The following is a 27219-nucleotide window of genomic DNA, read 5'->3' as shown; positions in this document are numbered from 1 at the left end:
GAGAGAGAGAGAGAGAGAGAGAGAGAGAGAGAGAGAGAGAGAGAGAGGTGGCTGATTTGGGGTCACTCATATCCCTGTGACTAACCCCTTAGCCATGCTCCTATAAGCAGTCTCCAAGTACTCGTTGGTTTAATAAGCTAGGCCTGCCTGGGTGGGATGATTATTTTGTTCTGTCATTGGCATTCTATCTGGGGTGAGTAGATGTTTGTTCAATGTCCTCAGGAAAAAATTCATACAATACCAGCTGTTTTAGTTTGGATTTTACTGCTATGAAGAAGCACCATGACCAAAGCAGCTCTTCCAAAGAATAAACTTTAATTGAGTCTGGCTTACAGATTCAGAGTTTCAGTCCATTGTCATCATGGCAGAAAGACATAAGGGTCCAGGCAGGCATGGCACTGGAAGAGCTGAAAGTTCTATGTCTTGTTCTAAAGGCAAACAAAGGAAGGCTGGCTTCCAGGCAGCTAGCCCATCCCCACAGTGACACACTTCCTCCAACTAGGCCACACCTCCTAATAGTGCTACTCACTGGGGCAAGCATATTCAAACCACCACCCCTGATAAACACTAAGTAAAATGGCTCCCAGTGCACAGTAGCACTTGGCTGTAGCTCAGCATTCAGAAGACAGAAACAGGAAGATTGCAATCTTGAGGCTAGCCTGGGCAACAAATCTTGTGTCAGAAAAGCAAAAGCAAAATACAAATAACATCTAGACAAGATTACAAAGTACATTTTATAACAAAAAGTACTAATAGTGTGCTGGTTCCTTTTTATGTCCACTCAACACAAGCTGAGAGGAAGAAACCTCAACTGAAAATGCCTCCTTAAGATCAGGCTGTAGGCAAGCCTGTAGGCATTTCCTTAACTAGTGATTGATGTGGAGGGCCCAGATCCTTGGGGCAGTGTCACCTAAGCTGGTGCTTTTGGGTTCTATCAGAAAGCTGGCTAAGCCAGCCATGCAGAGCAAGCCAGTAAGCAGCATCCTTCTATGGCCTTGGCATTAGCTCCTACCTCCAGCTTCTGTCCTGCTTGAGTTCCTGCCTTAACTTCTTCAATGAACTATGATATGGAAGTGTAAGCAAAATAAGCCTACATTATGCCTGATGGAAAAACTTGCAGCAAATTTCATCAATATAATAATGAGCAAATACCCAATAAAAACAAAACAAACAATAAACCCCAAATCTTATAACTTAAATCACAATCACTGATTAAAGATGAAAGCCTTTCCCTTCAAATCAAGAACAAAGGATTGGGCTGGAGAGATGGCTCATCATTTAAGAGCATTTGCTGTTCTTCAGAAGGTTCTGCCTACCAGGGCACCCACCCTCTCATGCACATACCCACATATGGGGACACAGACACCTACACAGAATTAAAGACCATGTTTCTGGCTTGGAAGAGTTTAGTCTTAGGAAGTCAAGTTTTAAAGGAAGTTAATTTATCTGTAATTCCTTCGTGGCATCAACTAAAATTCCAGCACATTTATAAAATTATTAAGTTAATTCTAAAACATCTGTGGAAATAAGATCTTAGAATGACCAACATGACTTTGAACAATAAAACTGTAGGACTCACACATCCTGCTTTAATACTTAGTATAAAGCTATCTACTGCAGTCATTAGGTAGTGCAATATTGGTATATAGGGAGGCATGCAGACTAATGAACCAGATGGACATATGACTGGGTGATGTTTGGCTGTGGTATTAGAATGGTCTTTTCAATGAGTGATAGACATGTGAATGATAAATTCAACCCTTACGTTACATTGTACACAAACATTAAAATAGATTACTGATAGAAATATAAAAGTGAAATTATTTAACAAAGAAAAATATAAGTTTAGTGTCTGTTAGATAAGTAACTCAAAGCATAAGCTATAAGCTCATAAATTGTTACATTGATTATTATTAAAATTGTAAAGAAATAAAACCTGAAGCTCAGCATGTTGCTACACACATGTAATCTCAACATCCAGGATTGTGAATCTGAGGTCAGCCTGGGATGAATAGTGAGTCTCTGTCTCAAAACACAAATCTAACCTTCCAGGTCTCTATGCCAATGTCTCAGTGGTCACACAGGACAAGCACATATGTTGGCCTCACAGCATGGTAGTCTGGTACAGAATGGGTGCTGGATTCTAAGAGGCTGAACTATCTTTGTAAAGTGGGATGGTCTGTGAATTAAAGGGAGATGAATGTGAAGCTCTGGACAGCTCAAGAGGCGGCTAGATGTAAATACTTGGAGGAAATCTTTCTTGTCTTTTGAGATTTTTTTTAACCTAAATAAGTTATTGAATGAATAAAAAAGAGTAAATAACAAAACACTAGAATCATTTGTTCTTCAAAAGACTGTTGAGAAAATGAAAAGAGAGCCATAAAATAGAAGGAAATATGTATAAAATCTCTGTTTGTGCGTGTTTTCTCTTTGACTCTCTGTGTTTCTCTGTGTCTCTCTGTCTTTGTCTCTCTCTCTCTCTTTCCATCTCTCTCCTCCCTCTTTCTGTGTATGTGTTTGTGTGTTCTGTCGTTGTCTTTATGTTTTTTGTATATGTTTGCATGCACACATGAGTGTGTGCATGCATTTATTTGTGTGTGTGTATGTATGTATGTATGTATGTATGTATGTATGTATGTATGTGTGTATGTGTGTGTGCTCTGTCTCTGTCTTTGTTTCTTTGTGTATATGTATGCATGCATGCATTTGTATATGTGTGCATGTATTTATGTCTGTGTTGCTGGGGACTGAATTCAAATTCACTGTATTGCATTTGTGTGTTTTCTACCTCTGAACTACCCTAAGTCCTAACACTGTACTTTAACTGGAATATATAAAACTATTTAAACTCTATAACAACAAATTTCTAGATCTATGCTGAACATCTCTAATCTCAAAACCTAAAATCTGAAGCCTTTGAGCAACAAGATGATGTCACAAATAGAAAATTCCTTACATAATCTATTGTAACAGGTGTCAATCAAAACATAAGTACTTTAAAATCCACAGTATAAAATAGCTTCTCAGCTATGCATATAAGATGTCTGTTAAACATGCCCCTGAAATAGATCGTTATGTGTAAACAAATATTCCAAAGTCTGAAACTGGCGATACTGCTTGTCTCAGCAATTACAGATAAGACTGTAAGTATGTGAAAAAGACACTCTGTCAAAAATGTAGAAGTGGCACAGGCAATGATACTCAACACTGACTATGACAAGGATTAAAAACAAGCTAAAACTTCAGTTACCAGCCCGTAACCTCTAAAGCAACTGCCGTTCAAAGCTGAGAATATTTTGTACTGGTGATGACGTGGTGTAAATGAGAATGTGTGAGGGATGCTCACGCACTGTTAGCGAGGTTTAAGGAATAGCACAGCCACTTTGGAAAATAATGACAGCTTCTCATAGTGCTGAAAATAGATATCATACCACTCACTAATCTCATAATTCTTTTAGTTGTTTATACAAGAGAATGAAAATATACCTTTATATAAACATTTATATTTAACCATTCATAGTGGTTTCATTTATAATAGCCCTAAACAGGATATGATAATATATGCCTCTTAACTGGTAAGTGAGAAAAAAAAATGGCTTATCATCTGTGTTAATCAGGCTCTCTAGAAAAACAGCAGTGATGGAATAAATCTCTTATGTATGTTAAAAGGGGACTTATTAGAGTGGCTTACAGGCTATGCCTGGCTAGTCCAAAAATGGCTGTCTCACAACATTGTCATACCCAGCAATAGATTATTGCTCTCTAAAAAAAAAAAAAGAATTAAGGTTTGGCATACACATTGGAATGAAAGATACTCAGGAGCTTTTGCTAAAAGAGGAAGCCATTTAGAAGAGTATATACTCTATGATCCCTTTAAACCAAGTTCTGAAAGTAGAAAACTATAGTAACTGAACAGCAGTGGGTGGTTGTCAGGGCTTAAAAATGGAAACAGGATTTCAATGCAAAGGAGAAGGAGGAATCCTCATAGTTCATGGAAATATTCTATGGCTGCTGTGGTAGTGTCTGCGTAAGTGTATGCATTGGTCAAAAAAATCGAATGATTTATAACAGATTTTTTTAATATTAATTAAACCTCAATAATGGTGATTTAAAAGCTGTTACCATTAGTAATTTTTCCACTCATGAAACTGACAGAACCCCTTAAAAATTTGGCAATATATTGCAGGAATAAAGTCTTGAAGAGACAGGTGTTCATGGAGTCTGTGGGTATATGACAGATTATATTCATACAGGTGACAATTTGCTTTTATCAGTCAAAGTCGCAAATGCGTATAGTCATAGTCTAAGCTATTTTCTTTCTTGCAAATTACTCTATTCAACAGAAAAAATAGAAGGCTATATTTATACATTGTACTTTTCTAGTATAAACTATAGACGCTAAGTAGTAACTTAAAATAAGAGGATAAAATGAAGAATTAACCAAGTCTACATAATACAAACGCAGATGTCGCAGGAAAAATATCTAGAGAAGAAAGAAATGTTTTTTAAAGGGGAAAAAAGACCATGGTGCTAAATAAGGATTTGGAGGGAGCTAATTATGATGCAAATTGATTAGACATTTAATTAATGTTCTTAAATCTTTCAGACATGCATGAAAGATGAACAAATGATGTCTATAAAGGAAGTTATGAACATCTTGAAAACACACTCATTAAAATGTATTAAAAACATTCAACTCAGGCTCACTAGCTACAGATGACATTATTAAGATAATTACCATCTTTATTCAAGAAATGCTCACTGTAGGCTGGGTGTTCACTGAGACGATAGAATCTACCAGTAAGACCTTTCCTCAGGAAGTTAAGAATTCTTTATTCATTTAATTTATTTTAGAGATGGTGGTCTCAAGAGGCTGCCCAGGTGGGTCAGCAACTCCCAATCTCAAGCAATCCTCCTGTCTCAGCCTTTTTAGTAAACTGATCTACAGGTACAATCCAGTATACCTGTCTAGAGAGGTACGATTTTATTTTTGAACAACAAGATCCAAACTCATTTTTAAATATTTAAAAATGTTATATACATGTAAGCTGGATTGTGGCAGAGAACGCCTGCAGGAAGGAGCTGGTCAGTGAGCTGGCAGTGTAGGCGTGAAACAGGTGGGGGTATTTTCCAGGGGAAGGAACATCTTTGAGTGGTGAGGCGGAGGGAGGGGGCAAGAAGATGGAGTGACATGCTCAGAGAAAACCACTTCAGATGAGAGGCTGGGTGAATGAGGAGGCATTAATATGAAGAACTTGAGCACTCGCTTATATATCTAAACTTGAATGTCATGGGTCGCTTTGAGCAGGGATGAGCTCCCCTCCCCCACACACTCAGTGGAATTTCACAACCACCCATCTGCAGCCACCACTAGGATGGATTGCAGGAGTGAGTGATGGCAGGCAGAGATCAGTTAGAAAATGGCTGTGATGAATGAGCTGTGAAGTGACAGCCAGGGTTCTGGACAAGGACACTGTTGAGAAGAAAAAAAAAAAGGCAAGAAGGCATGGCTACACAGTAGAATTCTACACTGAACTCTGTATGCGTGGTGAGTGATCAGACACATATGATGGAGGGAGGGAGGAATGGAGAGAGGGAAGCAGAGATGGAGATAAGAAGGAGGGAAGGGAGGGACTGAGGGAGGGGAGGGGAGAGGAAGGGAAGACTCAGAGGTGGCTCTGGAGTCTGAGATTGTCACATAGACAGAGTGATAGCAAAGTTGGCGGAAATGAAGACGTCAAGAAGACTCACTGGTTTAGAGGAGGAGGAATCTTTTCTATGAATCTTAAATACTATGTTGGAGTCTAGTATTGAATATCAAGTAAAAATGTTGAGAGGGTACTCAAAAAGGAACGCAAATACTGACCATTTAAAGAAGTACAGCTTCAGCTTCCCCTTCTGCTAGTCTTTCCTCAAATATGTGGTGACCTTGTATAACTATAGATGGGTTTTAGTGCCTGCTTTTAGTAACATTTGAGTAAGTAGGTCAGTACTATCTACTTTATGGGTAAGAATCTCTTCTGCAGCCCCAGAAACCAACCTTCTGCTTACTGCCTTATGGGAACAGTTGACTTCTTAAGGATTCCATCTCTGTAGATTTTTTTTCCCAATCTCCTCTTCCTTTGGCTTCCCTACTGTTGCCCATCACCAAGGCTATCAGCTAGCTTTCCTTCCCCCAATCAAACCTTCATTTCCCTACTTATCCTTCTAGTCTCTTTGATGGCATTTTAAAATTATCCAAGTTTGATCCCTCTCTCTCTCTCTCTCTCTCTCTCTCTCTCTCTCTCTCTCTCTCTCCCCCTCCCTCCCTCCCCCCTTTCCCCCTCCCTCTCCCTTCTCCTCCCCTCCCCCTCTCCCTCCCCCTCCCTTTCCCCCTCCCCCTCCCCTCTCCTTCCCCCTCCCCTTCTTCCTCCCCCTCTCCCCCTCCCCCTCCCCTCCCCCTTCTCCCTCTCTCTCTCTTTCTCTTTCCTTTGTTACTGGGATGCTCTCTATATAGTGGTAAGATACTTATAGTAAGTTGGAGGGAAGACTGACCTTTTTATCACACACACACACACACACACACACACACACACACAAACGAATGATAGCCTTCATAGGAAAATGAGAAACAATATTCTAGCATCTCAGAAAACAAGTCTCATCTCGAACTCCACAGGATAAACCCAACCACCAGTGTCATCTATACCAAACACTGAAGACTTTTCTGCTAAATGTCACACAGTCCTTGTTGCTTCCTGATGCTCCATAGATGATTGCTCTCCCTTTCTTTGGCTGTATTCCAGTCTGTGTCTCATGACCCTTGCAGCTCTCACGCTTTCTAATGTAGACCACCTGAACGAAAGAAAAAGTATTGCAATTGCAATACTCAGTGATTCCGGGCAAGAAGATGCTAACTTTGTCTGAGGTGCTGTATTACGGCAGTGAAGGGGCTCTGTGGATGACTTTTGGAGTTGTTTTTTTCTGGGGGACCTCCTGGTGCAGACTCCCCTCCCGTTCCCTCTGGACAACTGATTGTGGCTTGAGTGCTCTTGCTTCTTCATTCCCTGTGTGCTTCCGCTTTCTAGATTGTTCCTTTTATCCCCTTCGGTTTAATTGCCATGCAAAACCCTCTGTTGAGCTTTTAATTAGCAAGTTATCCCAGTCTAAAAACTGGAAACCCCGGGTTCTTTCGGCATATATTAAACAAGCTAAAATATGAAATTAAAGAAAACAGAGTTTTAGCCAACAGAAACAAGTGACTCATTTCCTTGTGAAAACACACTGGGTTTATGTTACTCTGGCAACGCTATTCCAGAATAGCGTCACTCCTCTCCCCGTTTGGAGACTTTATGTGTTTCTGTTACAGTCTGTGTTCCACGGTGACCTAATGTTGAACCAAGTCTCTTAGTGAGTCATGAAGCACAAGAGCACTGGATTTTCTTTGAGATAGCTCATCCCCTGTCCCTTTGACCAAAGGAAGGAAAGTTTACTTTGTACAATTGTAAAAGGATACAAGGAACTCTTGCCCAGGACTGCCCTGGAATAGAAGTATGGTCCTTCTGTTACTCTCAAAACACCACCATCCATTCTAATGTGTTTGAATTCCAAGTGACTGCTTTTCTAAAGACAGCTGATTAAATCATAACGTACAACCTGTGTGTGCACCACATGGGGAAATGAAGATTTAGAGATTCACTACACACGACTCCAGATGTTTCCTGGGACTCTCATCATGGGCGCGAACTTCACGGTGCTTGGGGTCAAATTTTCGACCTAAACCACTCCAAATCTCTACAGCAAAAATGTGCTGTGCAAATCGGTTGCACTAGCTCTCCTCCTTGAGGTTTTTGGTGCTCTGAGGCTCTTGAGAGGAAGCAAAGAGCATCTTTAATTTATCAAGCACTCGCTGCTTGGGATTTTAAGTTTCCAGACATTTTGTGAACAGCTTTAGGCTTTGGTTGGATAGTCAGGAAAGTGTGCAGCAGTTTGGATGAGCTACGAGTGACTGGCTTATGAAGAGTTTTAGTATCCCCCCCCCAGTTGCTACCAACTGTCTGCAAAGGAGAATTCCAGCTTTGCTCAATTATGTTTTCCTCTCCATAAACTGTCTTTTCAGTTCTCCTGGATTTGTAGAGAAAGAACATAGTAAACAAACTAGGATCAGATTGGACAGTGGGAGGGAGCATGATGGAGATAGTTTAGTGACAATGTATACTGTATATCTTATTCTTCTACAGTGTTAGTTTATGAAAGGAAATGCTAGGAAAGGGAAGTTGAAAATATTAAAGGAAGAATTCAAGTTAAGCTAGAAAAGGTTGATTGTTTTGTTGTTGTTTTGTCTTTTCTTTGAAAATTAGGGAGAGATCTCCCATGGTATTTATTATATATGACTAACGCAGATGGTAGGGAGACAAAGAAGACTTTGTTGTTGTTGTTTTATCAGGGCAGGGTTTCTCTGTGTAGCCCTGGCTGACCTAGAACCTGCTCTGTAGACGAGGCTAGCCTCAAACTCAGAGACTGGCCTGCCTCTGCCTCTGGAGTGCAGGGATTAAAGGTGTGCACCACCACCACCTGGCAATGCAGAGGGTTTTATGGAGAACAGAGGTTCATATCTTATCATTAGAATAGAAACATAAGCAAAGGACTTCACCTCCAAAACTAAACCTGCCTGCAAGGACTACATGATCTTAACCATGATGCTGCTCTAACATCATGAACTGATGAGGCCATGACATTGTAAAAGCAACCCCAAATGTTGTTATTAATAATAGCACATGTCTGCAATTACAGGTGGATGCAAAAGAATTAGATGTTCAAGATGATTCGTGGGTACACAGAGAGTTCAGGCCAGTCTCAGCTACATGAAACCATGTCTAAGTAAATAGGTACATATTAATTGCATGTAACTCTGCCTGGATCAATGCATCTATCCATAGATCCATCCATCGATTGGTCCATTGATCAATTCATCCATCCATTCATCCATCCATCCAAACAAGTATAGCATGACAGAACTATGAAGTTATTCTTACTGAATTAGTAGTCTCCACTTTTAAGGAATGTTTAGCAGAAATTCTTTTCTCTCTTTTTTACATTTCTTTTGTGTAGCCAAATACCAAGGAAAAGATAATTTAGGTCAGCGCCATTGTGTGAAGTGGCCCTGGTGAGCAGAGCCTTTCTCTCCAGTGCAAACAATTGAATAGCACTGGGGAAAACATTCACTTCTAATCAGTCCATTCTGACTTTTTACATTTTGCTTCTTTTTAAATAAATAAATGTATTTGCATTTTTAAACTGCAAGTTATGTTTTTCCCCAAATATCAACTCTGTGGGGGTTATTTTAAAAAGTAGTTCATCTGTTATGTGTTGGACTTGTGAGACTAAAATTACAAATCCCCCGTAGGAATACTAATACAGATTTTCTTGTTTGAAGTGAACAGTAACCTGAAGCGATTGCAAAATAGTCTCCATTTATTCAGTGAGCAATCGAGAAGGCTCAGCTTTCTGTACAGAGTGATGAAGTGGCTCTCCCATGTTGTGGACCGTCATTCTTTAACCATTAATGTGCTACATCTGCGTACATGTGTGACTGTTTGCATATATTTTAAGCTTGCGAGGTAAAAATATTATTGACTATAATGGCTACAAGAAACATACCTTGATAGACATTGGCTGGGGCCATGATCACCAGCCTTTGTTTACGTAGGCATTTTCTACCACGTGTATCAATGATGGAATGCAGTATTGTTATTAGAAAAGAATAAAGGAAAACTGTCAGATTCTCCAGCTCTTTTCTGCATAAATATTAAGTTTCATTAGAAATAGTGCTTTTGCAAACTTAGAAGAAAATTCTTGTGATTTTTTATTCCTTAAAAAATATTTGTAGGAGAATAAATTCTGGGACAAGCTCTAAAATAAAAAAAAAACCTTTACTAATTAAAAATATTCAAATTGTATATAATAAATGCAAACAACATAAGATTTATTAATTTAGCCACATTAAGTGAATATTTCAGGGCTGTGAGGTATACCCATAATTCTGTGCGATTAATCTCCAGAACAACACCTTTTATCTTGTAAAATTGAAATTTTGTATCTATTAAGCATCTACATGCCCCCTCCCAATTCTAGCTCCTGGTAAGAACCTCCAAACCTTCTGTCACAATAATAGACTGTTCTAGGTACTTAATACATGTAAAATCATGGAATTGGTCTTTTTGTGACTTACTTTTTTAATCTAGCACAACATTCTTAGAGTTTGTCCATGTTTATCATGTACAAAATGTATTCGTTATACTGAATTGTATTCTTTTCCTTTTATCCATCCATGGATGTCTAATGGCTTCCATTTTGGGGCTATAGTAAGTAATGTGCTATGGCATTACAAGTCTGTGTTCAAGATTTGACACTCAAGCCTTTTGAGTGCATACTCAGAAGTGTAACTTCTAACTCATAATATAATTCTATTATTTAACTTCAGAGTGTGTACCATATTATTTTCCACATTGACTGTGGGAAAATTGGCCATCTTTCTCACCAATTTAAAAGCTACTATTTCCCTACATCCTTTTCAGCACTTTTTAGTTTCTGTTTCTTTGATACTAGCCATCCTAATTGTTGTGAGGTGGTCCTTGATTAATTCAACTAAGTGCAAATACTGACAATTTTAATCAGAGCAAAACATACTAGATATAGATGTGTAAAATTGCTATAATGGGGCCCCTTGTACACTAACTTAAAAGTTAATTTAAAATAGAGAGTTAAAATCTTGGCTGTTTGCACACATAGAAAAACCTTCAACTCAGATCTTTTTTGCTACTGTTGCTCAGTTTATCTATTCTTTTTTTAAATTAATTTTTTCAACTTTTTTGATTTTTAAAATTATTTATTACCTATTTATATTCTTCCCTCATATATTATATCTTGACTGTAATTTCCCTTCCCTCTCTTCCCCCAGCATCTCCTCCTGCCTCTACTCTCTCCCCTGGATTTACCCCTACTCTACCTTCCCACAGAAAAGAGCAGATCTCTTAGGGACATCAACCAAACACAACCTCACAAGATAGGACAAGACTAGGCACATAATGTCAGATCAAGGCTGGACAAGGCAGCCCAGGAGGAAGAAAAGGATCTCACAAGTCAGCAAGAGTCAGAGATAGCCCACTCTCACCATTAGGAGTCCCACAAGAACACCAAGCTACTCAGCCATAACACATATGCAGAGGACCTAGGTCAGACCTAGGTCTCCCTGATCTCTTCAAGTTCCCATGGGTCCCTGTCAGTTGATTCTGTGGGCTGTGTTCTCATAGTATGTGCCTGACTCCTCAGGTTTCTCTAATCCTTCCTCCCCATCCCCTGCAGAACTCCCCAAGCTCTGCCTAATCTTTGGCCATGGTACTTTGCATCTGGTCCCATCAGTTGCTGGATGAACTCTCTATCTTCTCTTTGATGCTTATCTGCTAGGCTCTGGTCCCAGAATACTATGCCGGCAGAACAAACTTTAGGTTGAAGGTTTTTAAAGCTCAGTTGATGTTCCAATTCCTCCCTTTGAAGCTTTTCCTGGTTAGAGAGTGCAGCCAGTTCAGGTTCCATATCTCCTACTATCGGGAGTCTTTGCTAGGGCTACTCTCATAGATCCCATGGTGTTTCTATTGCACCTTGCTCACAAAATGCTCCCTAATTTGAGTAATTTCTCCCAGTATCCCCCTCCCATCTGATCTCTTGTGCTCCCAACCAGCCAACCCCCAATCCACCCTTGAGATCTATTCTATTTCCACTTCCACAGTGACACACTTCCTCCAACAAGGCCACATCTACTCCAACAAGGCCACACCTCCTAACAGTGCCACTCCATGGGCCAAGAATATTCAAACCATCATACCCTCCTTGTTGCTTAGCCTCTCTGGGTCTGTGGACTGCAGCACGATTGTCTCTTACTTTTCATATAACGTCCACTTATACATGAGTATATACCATGTTTGCTTTCTGGGTCTGGGTTACCTTACTTAGGATGATATTTTTCTAGTTCCATCTCTTTGACTGTAAATGTCATGATGCCATTGTTTTTAACAGCTGAGTAATACTCTATTGTGTAAATGAATCACATTTTCTTTATCTCCTCTTCAGTTGAGGGAAATCTTGGTTGTTTCCAGTTTCTGGCTATTATGAATAAAGCTATGAATGTAGCTGAGAAAGTGTCCTTCATATAGAAAAGTAAAAACTCAGGATAGGTAAAACAATCCTATACACTAAAAGAACTTTTGGGGGTATTACTGTCCCTGATTCCAAGCTGTACTACAAAGCTATAGTAAAAACTTCCTGGTTGGCATAAAAACAGGTATGCTGATCAATGAAAATGAAGAGCCAGATGCACCTATGGACACCTGACTTTTGACAAAGCCAGAAGTATACAATGGAAAAAAAGAAAGTATCTTCAATAAATGGTGCTGGTCTAACTGGATGACTGCATGTAGAAAAATGCAAATAGATACATATCTATTATCTGGTACAAAACTCAAATCCAAGTGGATCAAAGACCTCAACATAAATACAGTGAATCTGATAGAAAGGAAACAACTTCCTAAATAGACACTAATATCAACAATTAATAAATGGGACCTCATGAAACTAAAAACCTTCTACAAGACAAAGGACACAGTCAATAAGGCAAAGCAGTGGTGTACAGAACGCAAAAAGATTTTTATCAACTCCACATGTGTTAAGAGGACAATATCCAAAATCTATGAAAAATTCAAGAAAATAGACATCAATAAACCAAGTAATCCAATTTAAAAAATGGGGTACAGATCTAAACAGAAATCTCAACAGAGGGATGTCAAAGGTCTGAGAAATACTTCAAAGAAATGTTCATCATCTTCAGCAAACAGGGGACTGGAAATGAAAACAACTCTGAGATTCCATCCCAGTCAGAATGGATAGGATCAAAAACGGAAGTGGATGCTTATGCTGGTGAGGATGGGAAACCTTCCACTGCTGATGGGAGTGCAGCCATTACGGAAATCAATAGATCAAAGACTTCTCAGGTGGAGATTTTCTGTCAGAGATAGAAAGCACAATCTAGAAGCATATGTCCTGGTCCCCTGGTTCTCAGTCTTTCTACCACCTCTTCTGTGACTTCTCCCTGAGCCTCAGGTATAGAGGTTGCATTATACACAAGTTAGCAAAAGACATTCCTAGTCAATTTTCTCTGCATTTTAACCAGTTGTAGATTCTGTTACAGTTTCTGTCTGTTGCACAAAGAAACTTTTGTGATGAGAGGTGATCTGTAGATACAAATGTATCTGTAGATACAAGGATATGTGGTTAGAATACATTTAGAAGTTGTATTGAAAAAAAAGAAGTTATATTGGTTAAGGAAAATGGCAAATAGCTGTTTCTCCTCTAGGGTATGAGCTCTCTGGTCATGAGTAGACTTATGGTACCAGGCATGAATTCTCTCCTATGGGTTGAGCCTTACATACAATTGAGTAGCCGTTGGTTACCCTCAAGATAAAGGTGTCATTATGGAACCATTGGGGATACCCTGTGGGCTGATCATTGTCCTTGCTATAGAACCTTTATAGCTAGGTAGGACTATGGATTTCTTTTCTTACTTGGCAGTATGCACAGCACTTTCTGATGTAATGAGAGCTAGTCCTCAGAGAGGAAGTTTCTAGGTCATTCCCAGGTAGATTCTTCCAAATCTTGCCTCTAGAGTGTGTGGTGTCTTCAGGCATAGGGTCTGCCTTGAAAAAGACCTGGATAATGAAAATATCAGTTGACGTGGCAATATGAACTTTCAAAAGGAGCCGTAGCATCACAAGGCAGCACCACCAGCTAGAGAACATGGGTTCAAACACATGAGCCTCTGGGGGAACATTTAAATTTAAACCAAAATACCAGTCCTTACTTAATTCCAGCTATAGTTCCACACTACAAGTAATTGTTCCTTGCCCCCTCCTTGGGATTAGGAATGCAAATACCAGAGATGTAGAACCAACACTTTCTGAAGGTTACTCAGGAGAGAAGCCTGTTCAGATTTCTGGGGCCTGTATGTCACTGAGGCAGGATTATCCAAGGACTGCCATGGTCTGAAGCACACCAAAGGAGATCTGGAAGTAGAGACATGGGTTGTAAAAGGCCACATCCATTCGGCCTTGTTTTCTTGGCTCCTGGGAACAGAACACAGTTGGAAGAGGATCTGAGCGAAAGAGGATCAGTAACTCAGAAACCAGAGCAGGCAGCTTACTGCCTGCATGACAGGGTAGCACTAAGCGGGCTGGGGACATGAGCAGAACTGCTTTCTACCTGTGTCCCCTCTCTAGACACTATTTTACAACCTAGAACATCTTGCTTCTTCTTGTTGTGTTTTAAAAAATTCTCCTCTTGTCCTGCCCATTTTTTCTTTAGCTTCTTTTTAAAAATTTGGATCGCTTTTCTAGGTTTATGCAGCTTCTCTTATTTTACAATGCACCTCCTATCCCAGTCTGCCCTCAGCTAATGGTGCTGAGATTGTTAAACGGTGTTCTTCATCATAGCTGCATCTGCAAGGAGAGACTGACATGGTTTGGCCAGAGTGATGTCATAGCGTTTTGCTATCTGCACTCCGCCGCCACTTTCCTGTGGGTCAAAGCTGGAGCCGGAGCCTGTGCGCCAGGCTTCTCATTTCTGTACCCATAGTTCCAGACTTTACGAACCACACTTTATAACACGAGAGCCGTTTTACTGCAAAGCAACAAAAGATGGCTTGCCCCGTTGACCACCAACTGTGCAGGAACAACATTTATTAGAGATGTTATTGCTTGGAAAGGGTTTGTGGAAAGATTGAGTCAAAATCGCCGTGTCTTGTGAAGGACCTTTGCCCGTTTTGGTTTTGCTTCATTTTAATTCGAAGACCTTCTCAGATGCTTTATCACTTGGTGTTCCAATGAGTCCTATTTAGCTTCTCTGTTGCTGTGACAAAGGAAACATTGACTGGAAGCAACTTGGGACAACTGGAAGAGTTTATTTCATCTTACAGGTTACAGTGCATCATAGAAGGAAGACCAGGTAGGGACTAGAGGAAGGAACTTGACACAGAAACTGTGGAGAAACCCTGTCTACTGGCTTGCTTATGTAGCTCTGGCCCACCTACCTATGAGTGGGCCTTCCTATATCAGCTATCAGTCCAGAGACAGGCCCACTGATATGCCCATAGGCATTTTTTTCAGCTGAGATTAAGTCTCTTCAGGTGTATCAAGTTGACACCTGATGTTAGTCACCACAGAAACCAATGTGACAATATTAATTTACTTCTTCCTTTCAGACTTTCTCTTTGGTTCAAAAAGATCATGCCATCTTCTATCGAACAGCACATTTCCTGTTCCTCAATTAAAAGTTGCTTTAGTTTCTACAGAACTTATAAACCCTCCAGGTCCAGATGTGCCGTTCTGAGAGGTAACTAAATTATGTGCCAATCAGCTGCCTTTCCTATCATATCTCTGCTCACTTTCATCTCTAGAAGAGATCAAAGTTCTAACTACTAATATATTTCTTTACAGAAATGGACAACTAAGATGCAAGAAAGACACATCATGATAAAGACTCCTGAATATTAATTGTGCAGAGAACAAAAGACAGCTTAACTCTAACTCTTTTGCATTTTCCAAAGTTGAAGCCTCCACCCTCTTTATATGCATATGTCAAGATGCTCCCACTATACCATAAATGTACAAGATTAATGATACCACAAAGTAAAACGAAAATGGATTTAAAAATAGATCTTTCAACTCCCTATCCCCGAAGGTATAATTTGAGTGTTGAGAAATGAAGAACGGAAGGTTTGGACGATCACAAAATGCTTCAGTTTTTCTGACATGCTATCTCTATGAATTTTTACATACTGAGGAGTTTGGAAAGCTATAAGTTTCATGAAGAATATACATTGTTGCTTTCAGTTCCTAGCACATAAAACTTGAAAGATCACAAAGAAAAAAGTATCAAGTACATTTCTCTAGTTCAAGATCTCATTTACTGCTGTGCATATAATTAGAGTAAAAGAAAAATGACTTACTTTTTCCATAACCAAGTTGTCCTAAACAATGTTTTCCAAGATTTCTAGCAATATATATGCTAATCAAAAATAAATCAACTTGGAAAGAAAAAGACACAGAAGATCCGTTCAGTAGTTTTAATCGATATTTAAGAGGAGTTTCTAGATTGTAGGACAGGAAATAACAAGAAATTAAGGAAAGGTCTTCTAGAGTTGAAACTATCTTCAGACTATATGCTTACGGTGGGTTGGTCCCCAAAAGAGCTGTTGGTGTCTCCTATCCTGCAATTATTTCACTGACAATTTGTCACACTTTTCAGCAAAACCAAACTTAGGCTAAATCTCAGAACTTTCCTTGGCTAACAGAACATAGGTTCTAGGAGTCCGCATAACGTGGCTTTACACCTATGCCTCCCTTTCTCCTCAAATGCCCCGTGCTAGTCTGCAGGAGAACTCAGTTAAATGAAGAGCGATGAGTAGAAGACATGCATGTCAGGACACCAAGGCAACAAAGATTACCAAGGAATCATCATGGTTCTTCCAGCCCATCTCCACAGTCAACTGAACACAACCCAGTGAATGGTCTGCTCAGCTGCACCATGTAGGAATAATTTCCAGAGCCATTACTTGGATATTCAATTGCCCACAAAGACCTGTGCCCTGAGGGCTTGATCCCCAACTTAGGACTTCTTGGAAATGATGGAAATGTTGAGAAGTGAGTTCTTGTTGTTAAAGAAAATAGCTCCTGCTCCTCTGGTAGCCTTCTAAATGCCCTTTCTGCATGCCCTCTTTCCTTTATTTATAGAAAACCCGGTTTCCTGATATGTGGTCCTCTTCATCGAAATGCTATTGCACACTTACTCCTTTTTTGTACTTTTATTTTAGACTTATTTTTGTTTATATATAGGTACGTGTTTATGTGCCACACGTATTTGGGTGCCTATAGAGTCCAGAAGAGGGCAAAAATTTCCTGGATCTAGAGTTACAGATAGTTGTAAGTTGCGTGACATGTTGATAACTGAACATGGGCTCTCTGGAAACCCAGTATGTTCTTTAACCACTGAACCAACTCCATTCTCCTCTTTTGTATATTCTCACTGTACTTTCTTTGAGATGTGCTTTGTGTTTCATACTGAGATGGAGGAGTCCTACATAATGGTTACTTGATATTACACAATCTACGTAAACTGCAATTTATTCAAATAATCCTGTGTTTCTCAGCAGCTAGATTGTTTGCGTTGTTACTCTTTGAAATGCATAAGGAGAAATAATACATTATCTTTAATTGTCTGGATTAGTTGGTAATCTATGAAATTGTTTCACATAAGTAACTTGTGAGCCCAACTTGGTATGCATTGTAAACCCAGACTTGGGGAACTGAGGCAAGAGGATCACCACTAATTCAAAACTCGTCCTGGGATGTAGTGAGATCCTATCTCCAAGTGGGGGAAAAATATATTAGTGTGCTTTCTGTTGCTGTGATAAAACACTGAAAAAAACCAAAATGATTTGTTTGACTTATACATATCAATAACATTCCATTATTGAGGTAAACCAAGGAATTCATGGGGGGAACCTAGGGGCTGGAATTGAAGCAGAGACTATGGAGCGAAGCTGCTTGCTGCTCTGCATCCCATGATTTGCTCAGCTTGCTTTCTTATACAAAACAGGACCCCCTGCCCAGGGGTGGTAGTTACTTAATTAAGTTCCATAGACTTGCAGGCAGGCCAACCTGATCAACCTGATGGACCTAATTCTTAAGTTGAGGTTGCCTTTTCCCAGGTATCCTCAAGTTGTCAATTTGACTAACACAAGCATAAAAATCATGAGATGTCTTTTATTTCTGTTTTTTGTTTGTTTGTTTTTGTTTTTGTCTTTGAAAGAAGAAATGAGCAAAGGAAGAAAGAAGGCTGAATGATTGAGGAAGATCACCAATGTAACAAGAAACCAACTCCCAGCGAGAAAACGACAAACACAGGGGCCTTCTTCAGGAGACATTTGTGGTGCTAATAATCTGTTGGCTGTGCTTTTGCTGCCTGCCACCTCACTGTGGCTGCACATATGCAAGAGAGTTGCTGTGCCCAGTATTTTGGAAAAGTAAAGATTGTGCAGTATCCAGTAGTGAAACAGATGCAACTGGAGTTAGGTCTATAAAAGCAGGCAGGATGGGGAGACACAAAAGCAAGTCCCACTCCCAGTGACCCGTGGGTCATCTGAGAAATTGGAAAAAGTTGGGTTTTCTACTGCACGTGAGATAAGGATTTGTAATAACTATTGCAGGAAACTTGAAGTGCTAATTCTTTTCATCACTTCTCTCTGTCCCTTACTCAGCTGTCCTCACTTGACATACACTATCAGACTAAGTCCCCTTTCCTTAGTCAGAGAAAGGTCCTTAGGCCTTAGAAAGGTGTGGATGGGTCACTGGCTTTACCAAAATTCTAAGATCTAAATATCTAGGATTGGCCAAAAGTGTGTTCTTAAAGCTCACCTTACCTCTTCCCAAATTTTCAGGGGTCTCCAAAGGGCTACAGTCATCCCTGGCCTCACATGTATATTAAATAACTACAAGACAACTACAAGAGAGAGAAGATGTTTTTCTTTCTCTGAAGAGGAATCCTGCCCTCCTAGTCTCTACTCTCAGTGGTTTACATGGATACTGGACCAGTTACTGGAGAAGAACCACCAGGATTAGATAGAACTGGGGTGAGGAAGAAGAGCAGGTGTTAGAGAGACCTCCTCAGTCTCTTAGGGTTCTCCTCCTTCATCTCTGATGCCCACATAACAGAATATTATAAATTAAATATTGATTTCTTCGTGTCTTCTTTCTGAACCTAGGGTACTCCATTTCCTTAGTTGTATTTTTACCATTAAAGTGGCTATTTTAAAGGGGCTGGGGAGATGGCTTAGCACAAAAAGCACTTGTCAAGGTGCATGAGGATGGGAGTTCAACTCCCTAGCATCTATGTAAATAGGTGGATATGGCAATCTGCTTATAATTCAAACACTTGGACAATGGATACAGGGAATGGCCAGGACAGCCAGACAAGCCCAATTAGTTAGTGAGCTATAGGTTCATTTGAAAGACCCTGTGTTAAAGAGAGAAAAAAGAATTCCAGGCCAGAGAAGTAACACCTGGATCCTTTCGTGTTCGTAAATCTCCCCAATCTTGCCTGGCCTGCCTCCCTTCCCTCCCTCTCTTCTTCCTTTTCCCTTCTCTCTATCCCCCTCCCTCCCTTCCTTCTGCCCCTTCCCTCTCTCCCTCCCTCCTTTTTGTCTTCCTCTCTCTCTCCTTAGTTAACAAAATATGCATGACCATCTTAAGCATATAAAGTGCAGTTGAGTAGTGTTCACTTTATTGCACAGTCAGCACCGCCGTCCATCCAAATGTTCTCATCGTCCCAGCATAAAACTCTACCTACTAAACAACTGCTGGGCTTTCTCCTGCTCACAAAGCAATGGGATTTACTTTCTGTGAATCTGAGTATTCTAGTTCCTTACCTAAGTGGAGTTATATAGCATTTGTTCCCTAATGGTTGACTGATTCCACTCAGCACTCTGGACTTAAGATGCATCGATACTGTAGCAACTGTCAGGATTTTCTTCCTTTTTAAGACTGAATAATGTATATGTATATTCTATTTTTTATCCATTCCTCTGTGAGTTGTGCATTAGCTTCAGCTGTCTCCAGATCTTGTTGGTCATGAATGACTTGCTAACTCCTCAGTTACCTGGATTCATGTATCTGTTTCAACTCCTTTGAGTATAAACCCAGAGTAAACTTGTTATGTCAGACAGGAATTCAGGAATTTTATTTTTGACTTTTTTTTTTTTTTTTTTAGAAATTGACATACTCTTTTCTCCCACTGTGACTGCTATATTTTCCTCCCTAGGGACAATGTATAAGGGTTTTAACTTTATTATATCATTAATATGTGTTTTCTGTATTTAATAAAAATTTTGGTAATAGCTATCTGATATGGGTTTGAATAAAAACTGCCCTCTGTAGGCTCAAGTATTAAACATTTGATCTCTGGTTGGTGATACTGGTGAGGGAAGTTAGGGCATGTTCAAGAAATACAGGCTTGCAGGAGGAAGGATATCACTAGAGGCAGGCTTTGAGGGTGACTGGGGATGGGCCTTGAGGGTGACTGGGGGCAGGCCTTGAGGGTCCCTGGGGGCTGGCCTTGAGGGTGACTGGGGGCAGGCCTTGAGGGTCACTGGGGGCTGGCCTTGAGGGTCACTGGGAGCAGGCCTTGAGGGTGACTGGGGGCAGGCCTTGAGGGTCACTGGGGGCAGGCCTGGAGGGTCACTTCAGTACTTTGATCGCCCCTTTTCCATTTTCTTTTTCCATTTTTTATCTTTTCTTTTTGTTTTTTTTAACCCCATTTCTTTCTATACCCCTAATTGTCCTGGAAGTGAGTCTATAGACCAGACTTGCTTTAAGCTTACAGAGATCTTCCTGCCTCTGCCTCCTAAGTGCTGGGATTAAAGGCATGTGCCGCCATTGCCAGATATTTTGATAAGCTTTTAAAACTGCTTTCTTACAATTGGTATGTCCTACCAGCGTCATATTTTATATATTTTATTTTTCTTTCTAAAAACAAAATCTTTCTCTGGAGTTTTGCAATTTCACAATGATATTTCCTTCCAGGGTTTTTTTTTTTAAAAGATGTATTTATTGTATTTTATAGGCATGAGAATTTTGCTTGCTTGCATATTATGTACCTTATGTACCATGTACCTTCGTAATTTCTGAGGAGGTCAGAAGCAGAGGTCAGAAGAGGGCATCAGATCCCTTGGAATTGGAATTACAGATGATTTTTGAGCCAACATGTGGGAACTGGGAATTGAACAGCAGGTCCCAGGTCCTCAGCAAGAGCAACAAGTGCTCTAAAGCACTGAGCCATCTTTCCAGTCCCTGACAGTGTTTCCACAATCCTTCTGCTGGCCTTTTACATACAAGAAATTAAATCTTCATTTTATCTCATTATTTCACTGGCTACCTATATGGCTTTATTCTCTACTGTGTTTTCTTTTCCTTGAGTTTTGTTTGGCAGATTGGTGTCTTCCAAGTGTCTTGCAAATGACTCTCACGCTTTCACGGGACTGTCCATGGAAGATGGACTGTGAGTCATTTGGGGGTTGACCTAGCTCATTAAGCTATTCTTTGGCTGTGAAAATCCTCTCATTCAAATATTATCTTTAATATTCTCGTATTAAAATATATGTTAGCATTATCCATGACACAATTGATTTGTGGAAAGTTTTGCATTTTTTTCGCTTTCTCAAATCTTGCCTACATTCATTTTACTTATTTGAAAGTCTGCTCCTTAGCATGTGACCAAGAATAAAGCCAGTCTGTGAAAGGAGTTTTAAGCCTCTCTAGGATGGTATTTATTGCTTTTCCTTAAGTATTTAGGTAACTCTTGACTGTTTGCTTCTCTTTTTATTAGGAAATGCCTTTTAACTTATCTGTGACTATTGGCTATCCTTATTTTACAAGCCCCCTGATGACCGTAAGCAAAAGCTAGGACCAGGAGCATGAAGGTAAACCAGGTTTCATCTCTTTATCCAGTAGTTTTATGTGCCCTATTGAGGATGTGCAGTTGCCTCATCTTGGGCAGAAATACTCTGTGCTATAGCATGCTCATTCTTGCCTGTGCACTAGTTGTTTTTCTCACTGCTGTGGTTGGGAAGGGTTTGTTGTGTCTCACAGCACAAGGGTTGTCCAGTGTGAAGGGGCAATCTTACTGCAGGAGTGTGAAGCTATTGATCAAGTTGCTCTGCATCAGACTAGCTTCCTTCTTCACATGTACTCCAGGGCCTTAGCCTGATTTAGGGTGATTTTTCCCATTTCAATCAAACTAATCAAGACAACCCATTACAGGCATGACCTGGAACTGAGCCAATCTAGATAATTTCTCCCAAGTACACCCAGATGCTCATCTCCTAGGTGACCCTGGTTCCTGTCAAGTTGAAAACTCACATTACTCTGTGATCATCCACTTCGCTCTCCGGCTTCAGCACAAGCAGCAAGTCCTTGAGAGAATGATGGGAGAGGTGTTTGAAATGCTGTTCCCTGCTCAGCTCCATAAGTGTCCTGTCCCCCTCCTTTCCAGCAGTTCTGGGTTGTGATTAACACTCATAATGGGTCACTGTCACCTGCTCAGAGGTCTTCCAAGACACTGTTTTGGATGATGCTTTCATTCAGTTTAATTTTTTTTTTAAATCAAGATTTGATTCCATCTGCTTGGTATAGCGCAAGCATAACTCAAAATTTCCAACCTATTTTCCAATAGATAACACATTGCATTATTAATCCTATTTTAAACCATCTTGCTATTCCAAGGAGTTTGGAGGCAGTGTTGGGTTTCCAAAGCAGAAACCTTTCTAGAAAGTTCAAGGAAGAAAGAACAGGGTGTTCAAAAAGCCACCGGGAAGCCCTCCTTCCTAGTTGGTTTATACTGATAATTTTGATTCAAAGAGTAAAGTGGAAATGGACAGACAAAAAGAAAGAGAAGGGTTCTTAATACTTGCAAAATATAAAATGATTCTAAATGACTTAAATAGTGACTTAAAAGAACAGATACCAGGAAGAAATAGTATTCTTTACAAAGCGAATCACAGGGAGAAATAGTTGAGGGAGAGTGGGTTTCTGTAACTGATGAAAACAGATAGGAAAGTGTGCACAAACATTGTGGCTCATTCATCTAATAGCTCATTTTATGCTTCATTTAGGAGATCAGGATATCAGAATGGACAACAAAAGAAGAGCGAATCAGGAGACTGAGCAGGAACAAGGACTTAACTTGATGATGAATTGAAAAATAAATTGTATGTGACAAATATTTGAAAAAATACATTGAGGTCAGTTTGTGTGAGCTTGTTTTGACTCTAGAATTTGACGGTTGTGGTGGGTCTGGGAAGGTACCACTGTTTTATTTTAGAAGATAACCCTAACAACATAAAGATTACATTAATTCAATTTATAAAAGCTATTGAGAAGTAGTATATATAAAATGTTCTATTTTTAAATCCCCAGATAAGACATCGATTAGTCACCATCAACACTGGGACAAGAAGAACTTCAGGGAGGATTAATCTGGCAGAGTTCTTGTGACAGATACTGAGCCTAGAATGCATGGAAGAATTATTATTAATAGTTCATTGTCCACATAAAGTGCCATAAAAAAGATTTATGGTCTGGTAACCTTCTTCTCCAGATACCCTAGATGAAATGATGTAAGGGCAGTTGATGGCATCAGGAATGTATAGTGACATTAAGCAGATGTTTAGAGAAACTTGTCTGTCCTACATGACTCACTAAAGAAAGAACAAACTTCATTCGGGCAGGAGAAATTTGGGCTGCAATCTCCTGAGCTCCTTTTCCTGGGATCTTAGAGATGTGAAGCATGGGACCATGTAACCCTCAGAGGGGACAGATGCTTCTTTGGGAACTCACCTTCCTGACCAATTTAACTGTAAAGGAAAGGACAATCTGAAAGACAGTGCTACTGAGGGTTAGGTCCTAGGTACAGGACCTCACTTCTGTTAGTAGTGTGATGTCAGACTAGATCTGAAAGCAGGGCTTGCATTTCCAGACCTACACATCATCACAGAGACTGCAAGAGGCAGATGGTGCAGCAAGCTAGACTCCAGGATAGCTCCATTTTATACTGAATGGGATAAACAAGAATGCCAGTACAGGAAACAGAGAGATAGCTCAGTGGTTGGGAGTGCTGGTTGTTCTTCCAGAGGACTAGAGTTCAATTCCTGCACTTACATGGCAGTGCACAGTCATCTATAACTCCAGTCCCAAGGGATCCCCTGCCCTTTTCTGGTCTCTGTGAGTACTACACATACCTGATGCACAGATTTGCATGTGAGTGAAATATCCATAGGCATAAAATTAATATTTTTTTAAATTAAAAGAGTTCTAGAACATGAATGGATGGATTAAGGCCAACTACGGGCACATTTAGCTTCAAATTTAATAAAGTTGAACACTAGTCAGAAATCAGCAATTGAAGAGGAGGAGTAGTGGTAATCATAGTAGTAACCATAGCAGTAGTAGTACCTCCTAATGACATCTATAACATTTACCCAATGACAGTCAGCTTCTACATCATCTCCCATATTAACTCTGGGTCATAAGGAAAAAGCATGTATATAACATAAGATGATAACATCTCAGCTAATGTAGGAGAAAAGCCCAAGATACCATTTAGAGACAAATTAAGTTTTTATTTTCATGGTGTTCTGTTGAATGACTAGGAGTTGGCAACATGTCTTTGTATTGCGATAGAAGCCAACAGAATAATAGCTAGGACACCCATAAGGGAAAGAGGAACTGTTTCCTGAAACATGACACCAGCATGATGTCAGGCATTGTTGTGGGATTTATTTTAATCCTCGAAATAATCCTAACAGGTAAGTGCTGATCACCAGTGCAAGATGAAGAAGTGGACTTGGAACACTGAAGTTATATGCCTACGCAGGAAGCCAGGGAGCCAGGGCTTCTCAGCTCTGAAGTAGAGCCTCTTTTCCTATTTCTTAAATGAACCTTCCTAGGACAACAAATATGCTGGTAACTAACAAAAGCCAACTGGAAAAGAGATAAGGTTAGAAAACCTTGTGTGATGCTCACACAGGCTTTTTTCCCTACCTCTTGCTAAGTAGCAAATAGTTTAGGAGTCCAAAATAACAATCATTTTGATCTGCCCACAGATTAGATCAGGCATACTGTACTGGCTGGTTTTGTGTGTCAACATTGACACAAGCTGGAGTTATCAGAGGGAAAGGAGCCTCCCATGAGGAAATACCTCCATAAGATCCAGCTGTAAGGCATTTTCTCAATTAGTGATCAAGGGTTGGAGGGCCCAGCCCATTGTGAGTGGTGCCATCCCTGGGCTGGTAGTCCTGGGTTCTATAAGAAAGCAAGCTGAGCAAGCCAGGGGAAGCAAGCCAGTAAATAACATCCCTCCATGGCCTCTGAATCAGCTCCTGCTTCCTGACCTGTTTGAATTCCAGTCCTGACTTCCTTTGATGATGAACAGCAATGTGGAAGTGTAAGCTGAGTAAACTCCTTCCTCTCCAACTTTCATCTTGGTTATCATGTTTTGTCCAGGAATAGAAACCCTGACTAAGACACATACACAGTAGGGATTGCTGGTCTGTTCTGCTGTACCTGGAATTTCAGCCTGGAAAACTTGAATGGATACAAATGATGCTATCAGCTGGGCCTGAAATTATCTGTAATCCTCTTTCTAACTCTTGGTATCTGGGTTGGGAGTACAAACAGGGTCAACTCAGCTGAGTTTGTTGACCAAAAGCTTTTAGAATGACCTAACTATGGGGCTTGGGTCTTCCCAAACCTGGGGACTGGGTTCCAAGAGGGAACTGAAGCAAGACCGTCTTAAAGGCAACTGTTCCAAGAAAGCCAAATGGACATTTTATGACCTATTCCAATTCACTCAGGAAAGTCATGTGACATCACTTCTGCCATATTTTATGGGTTACCAGTATGTGTCCAAGTCCACACCAGATTCAAAAGAATGTGATGAGATTTCATTTCTGGATGGAGAATATCCAGACACATTCAGATGAACAGATGGAATGGGAGAAACTCTTCAGTCAGTTTCCTTCTGGCTCCTTAATGAGCATTCCAGGGGTAAATCTACTGTTTTAGAACAGGGAGGTAGAAGGTTGGTTATCTAAACTCAGCACCAGCCTGTGTCTGTGCTTTGAGTCCAGGATTTTTCTTAATATTTGGTAAGGATGGTTATAGGTTTGGTGACATCAGTAATGGACTTCTCTTTGCCTGTGTCCGGAACAGCAATGTCTAGATACTCCTTAAATACTGGTTTACACCCTGAAGAGTTGTTCTGAAGTCATTGATAATTTTTGTGTAGATTTTTGCTGCCAATTTACAGCAGTACAGTGTAAATGTGAAATTAAATCAACGGCATGAAATGAGCATGATGCGTAAACTTCAGTCTGTATTGAGTGGGCTCACTTTGGCCATTGCTGAGCCTGAAGTAACAGGGAACAGCTGTCAGTGAAAACTCTATGCTCTGCAAAAATCAGCCTACATAAATATTTTATTTAGCTGAGATAGTAACAGATTCATAGAATAATATTTTTTAACTGTTGCACTCAAATACAATCTGTAAATTCTCAACTGCAAATTTATCTCTAGTGAAATGGAGTTATTTAAACAAAGTAAAAAAATTACCAGGGTCTTTCTATTAGAACAGCATGTGTCTCAAATCTAGTCATCTGGTACAAGGCCTTTCTACTTTATTGAAAGTGAACATTTTCTCAGTTAAGGTAAATATGACTTACATGTAATTCTTACAGCAATATTTTATTTTTATTAATTTTAAAACATAATTCTTAAGAAACCAAAGTAGTGAATGACAAGGCATAATTTGAAATTTCTAGGAATTTGAAGCATGCAGGATAAACTGTCTTTATGATATGCTGCTGGCCACATGATCCTTGACAATCACCTGTGTTTCTATTGTCCACCTCTACCTGAAGAAGCAGTTTAATTCTTAGGAAGAGATGAATTATGGGGCAGGAGAACCTATCCCTAAGAGCTGCTAGTCAACAACCATAGATGCTTGCAAATAATCCTCTCATATTTCCAAGCTGGTCCAGATTGGGAAGGTGACTGTCACCCTGCTCCAGAAAGAATGGTTGGAAGACTTGTTGGTCAGTGACTACTTCTCCAGTCCCGTTCCACAGACACCGTTTTAGTCTCAGGGAGGTTAAAATAGGAGAGAAAAGGCCTTGTTCCCAGGCACAGAGATAGGGTTAGCTTATTCTGCATTCCAACGATACTTCTGGATCACAGTAACTTCTTCCTAAGGATGACGGGGTAGACATGGTAAGCTTCACAGCAGCCCCTGGAGCCAAAACAAAGACAGCTGAATCTGCTAATGGAAATGGGTGTCCTTGATCTGTGAAATATCATACAGAGTGACATTTTTCCATTTCATTTATATACTGTTTTTAAAAATAAGTGTTCTGTTTTGATGATTCACACATTTATGCTTGAAATGATTTATGTAATTTAAAACTACTGAAAGTCTAGTTTCAGGACTAAGGCAGCTATTTCTTTTTAGTCATTCTTCTTCTTCCTCCTTTTCTTCCTCTTCCTCCTCTTCCTCTTCCTCCTCCTCCTCTTCCTCCTCCTCTTCCTC

The 27219-nt window shown here is 40.0% G+C and overlaps 1 long non-coding RNA gene across 1 annotated transcript in view; it reads left to right on the top strand.

Annotated features, from left to right (window-relative positions):
* The window catches only part of LOC114622688, a 25412-nt gene extending 2598 nt beyond the window's left edge, over nucleotides 1-22814 (top strand). Inside the window, exons 2-3 of the long non-coding RNA XR_003711656.1 lie at nucleotides 21466-21559; nucleotides 22751-22814. This is a non-coding gene — a long non-coding RNA (uncharacterized LOC114622688). The remainder of the gene's footprint in view (nucleotides 1-21465; nucleotides 21560-22750) is intronic.
* Nucleotides 22815-27219: the final 4405 nt, after the last annotated feature.

The sequence above is a fragment of the Grammomys surdaster genome, unplaced genomic scaffold (assembly GCF_004785775.1).
Source record: "Grammomys surdaster isolate TR1022 unplaced genomic scaffold, NIH_TR_1.0 191, whole genome shotgun sequence".
NCBI lineage: Eukaryota > Metazoa > Chordata > Mammalia > Rodentia > Muridae > Grammomys > Grammomys surdaster.
Note: the sequence above shows the minus strand (reverse complement) of the source record. Positions and strands in the feature narration are given on the sequence as shown.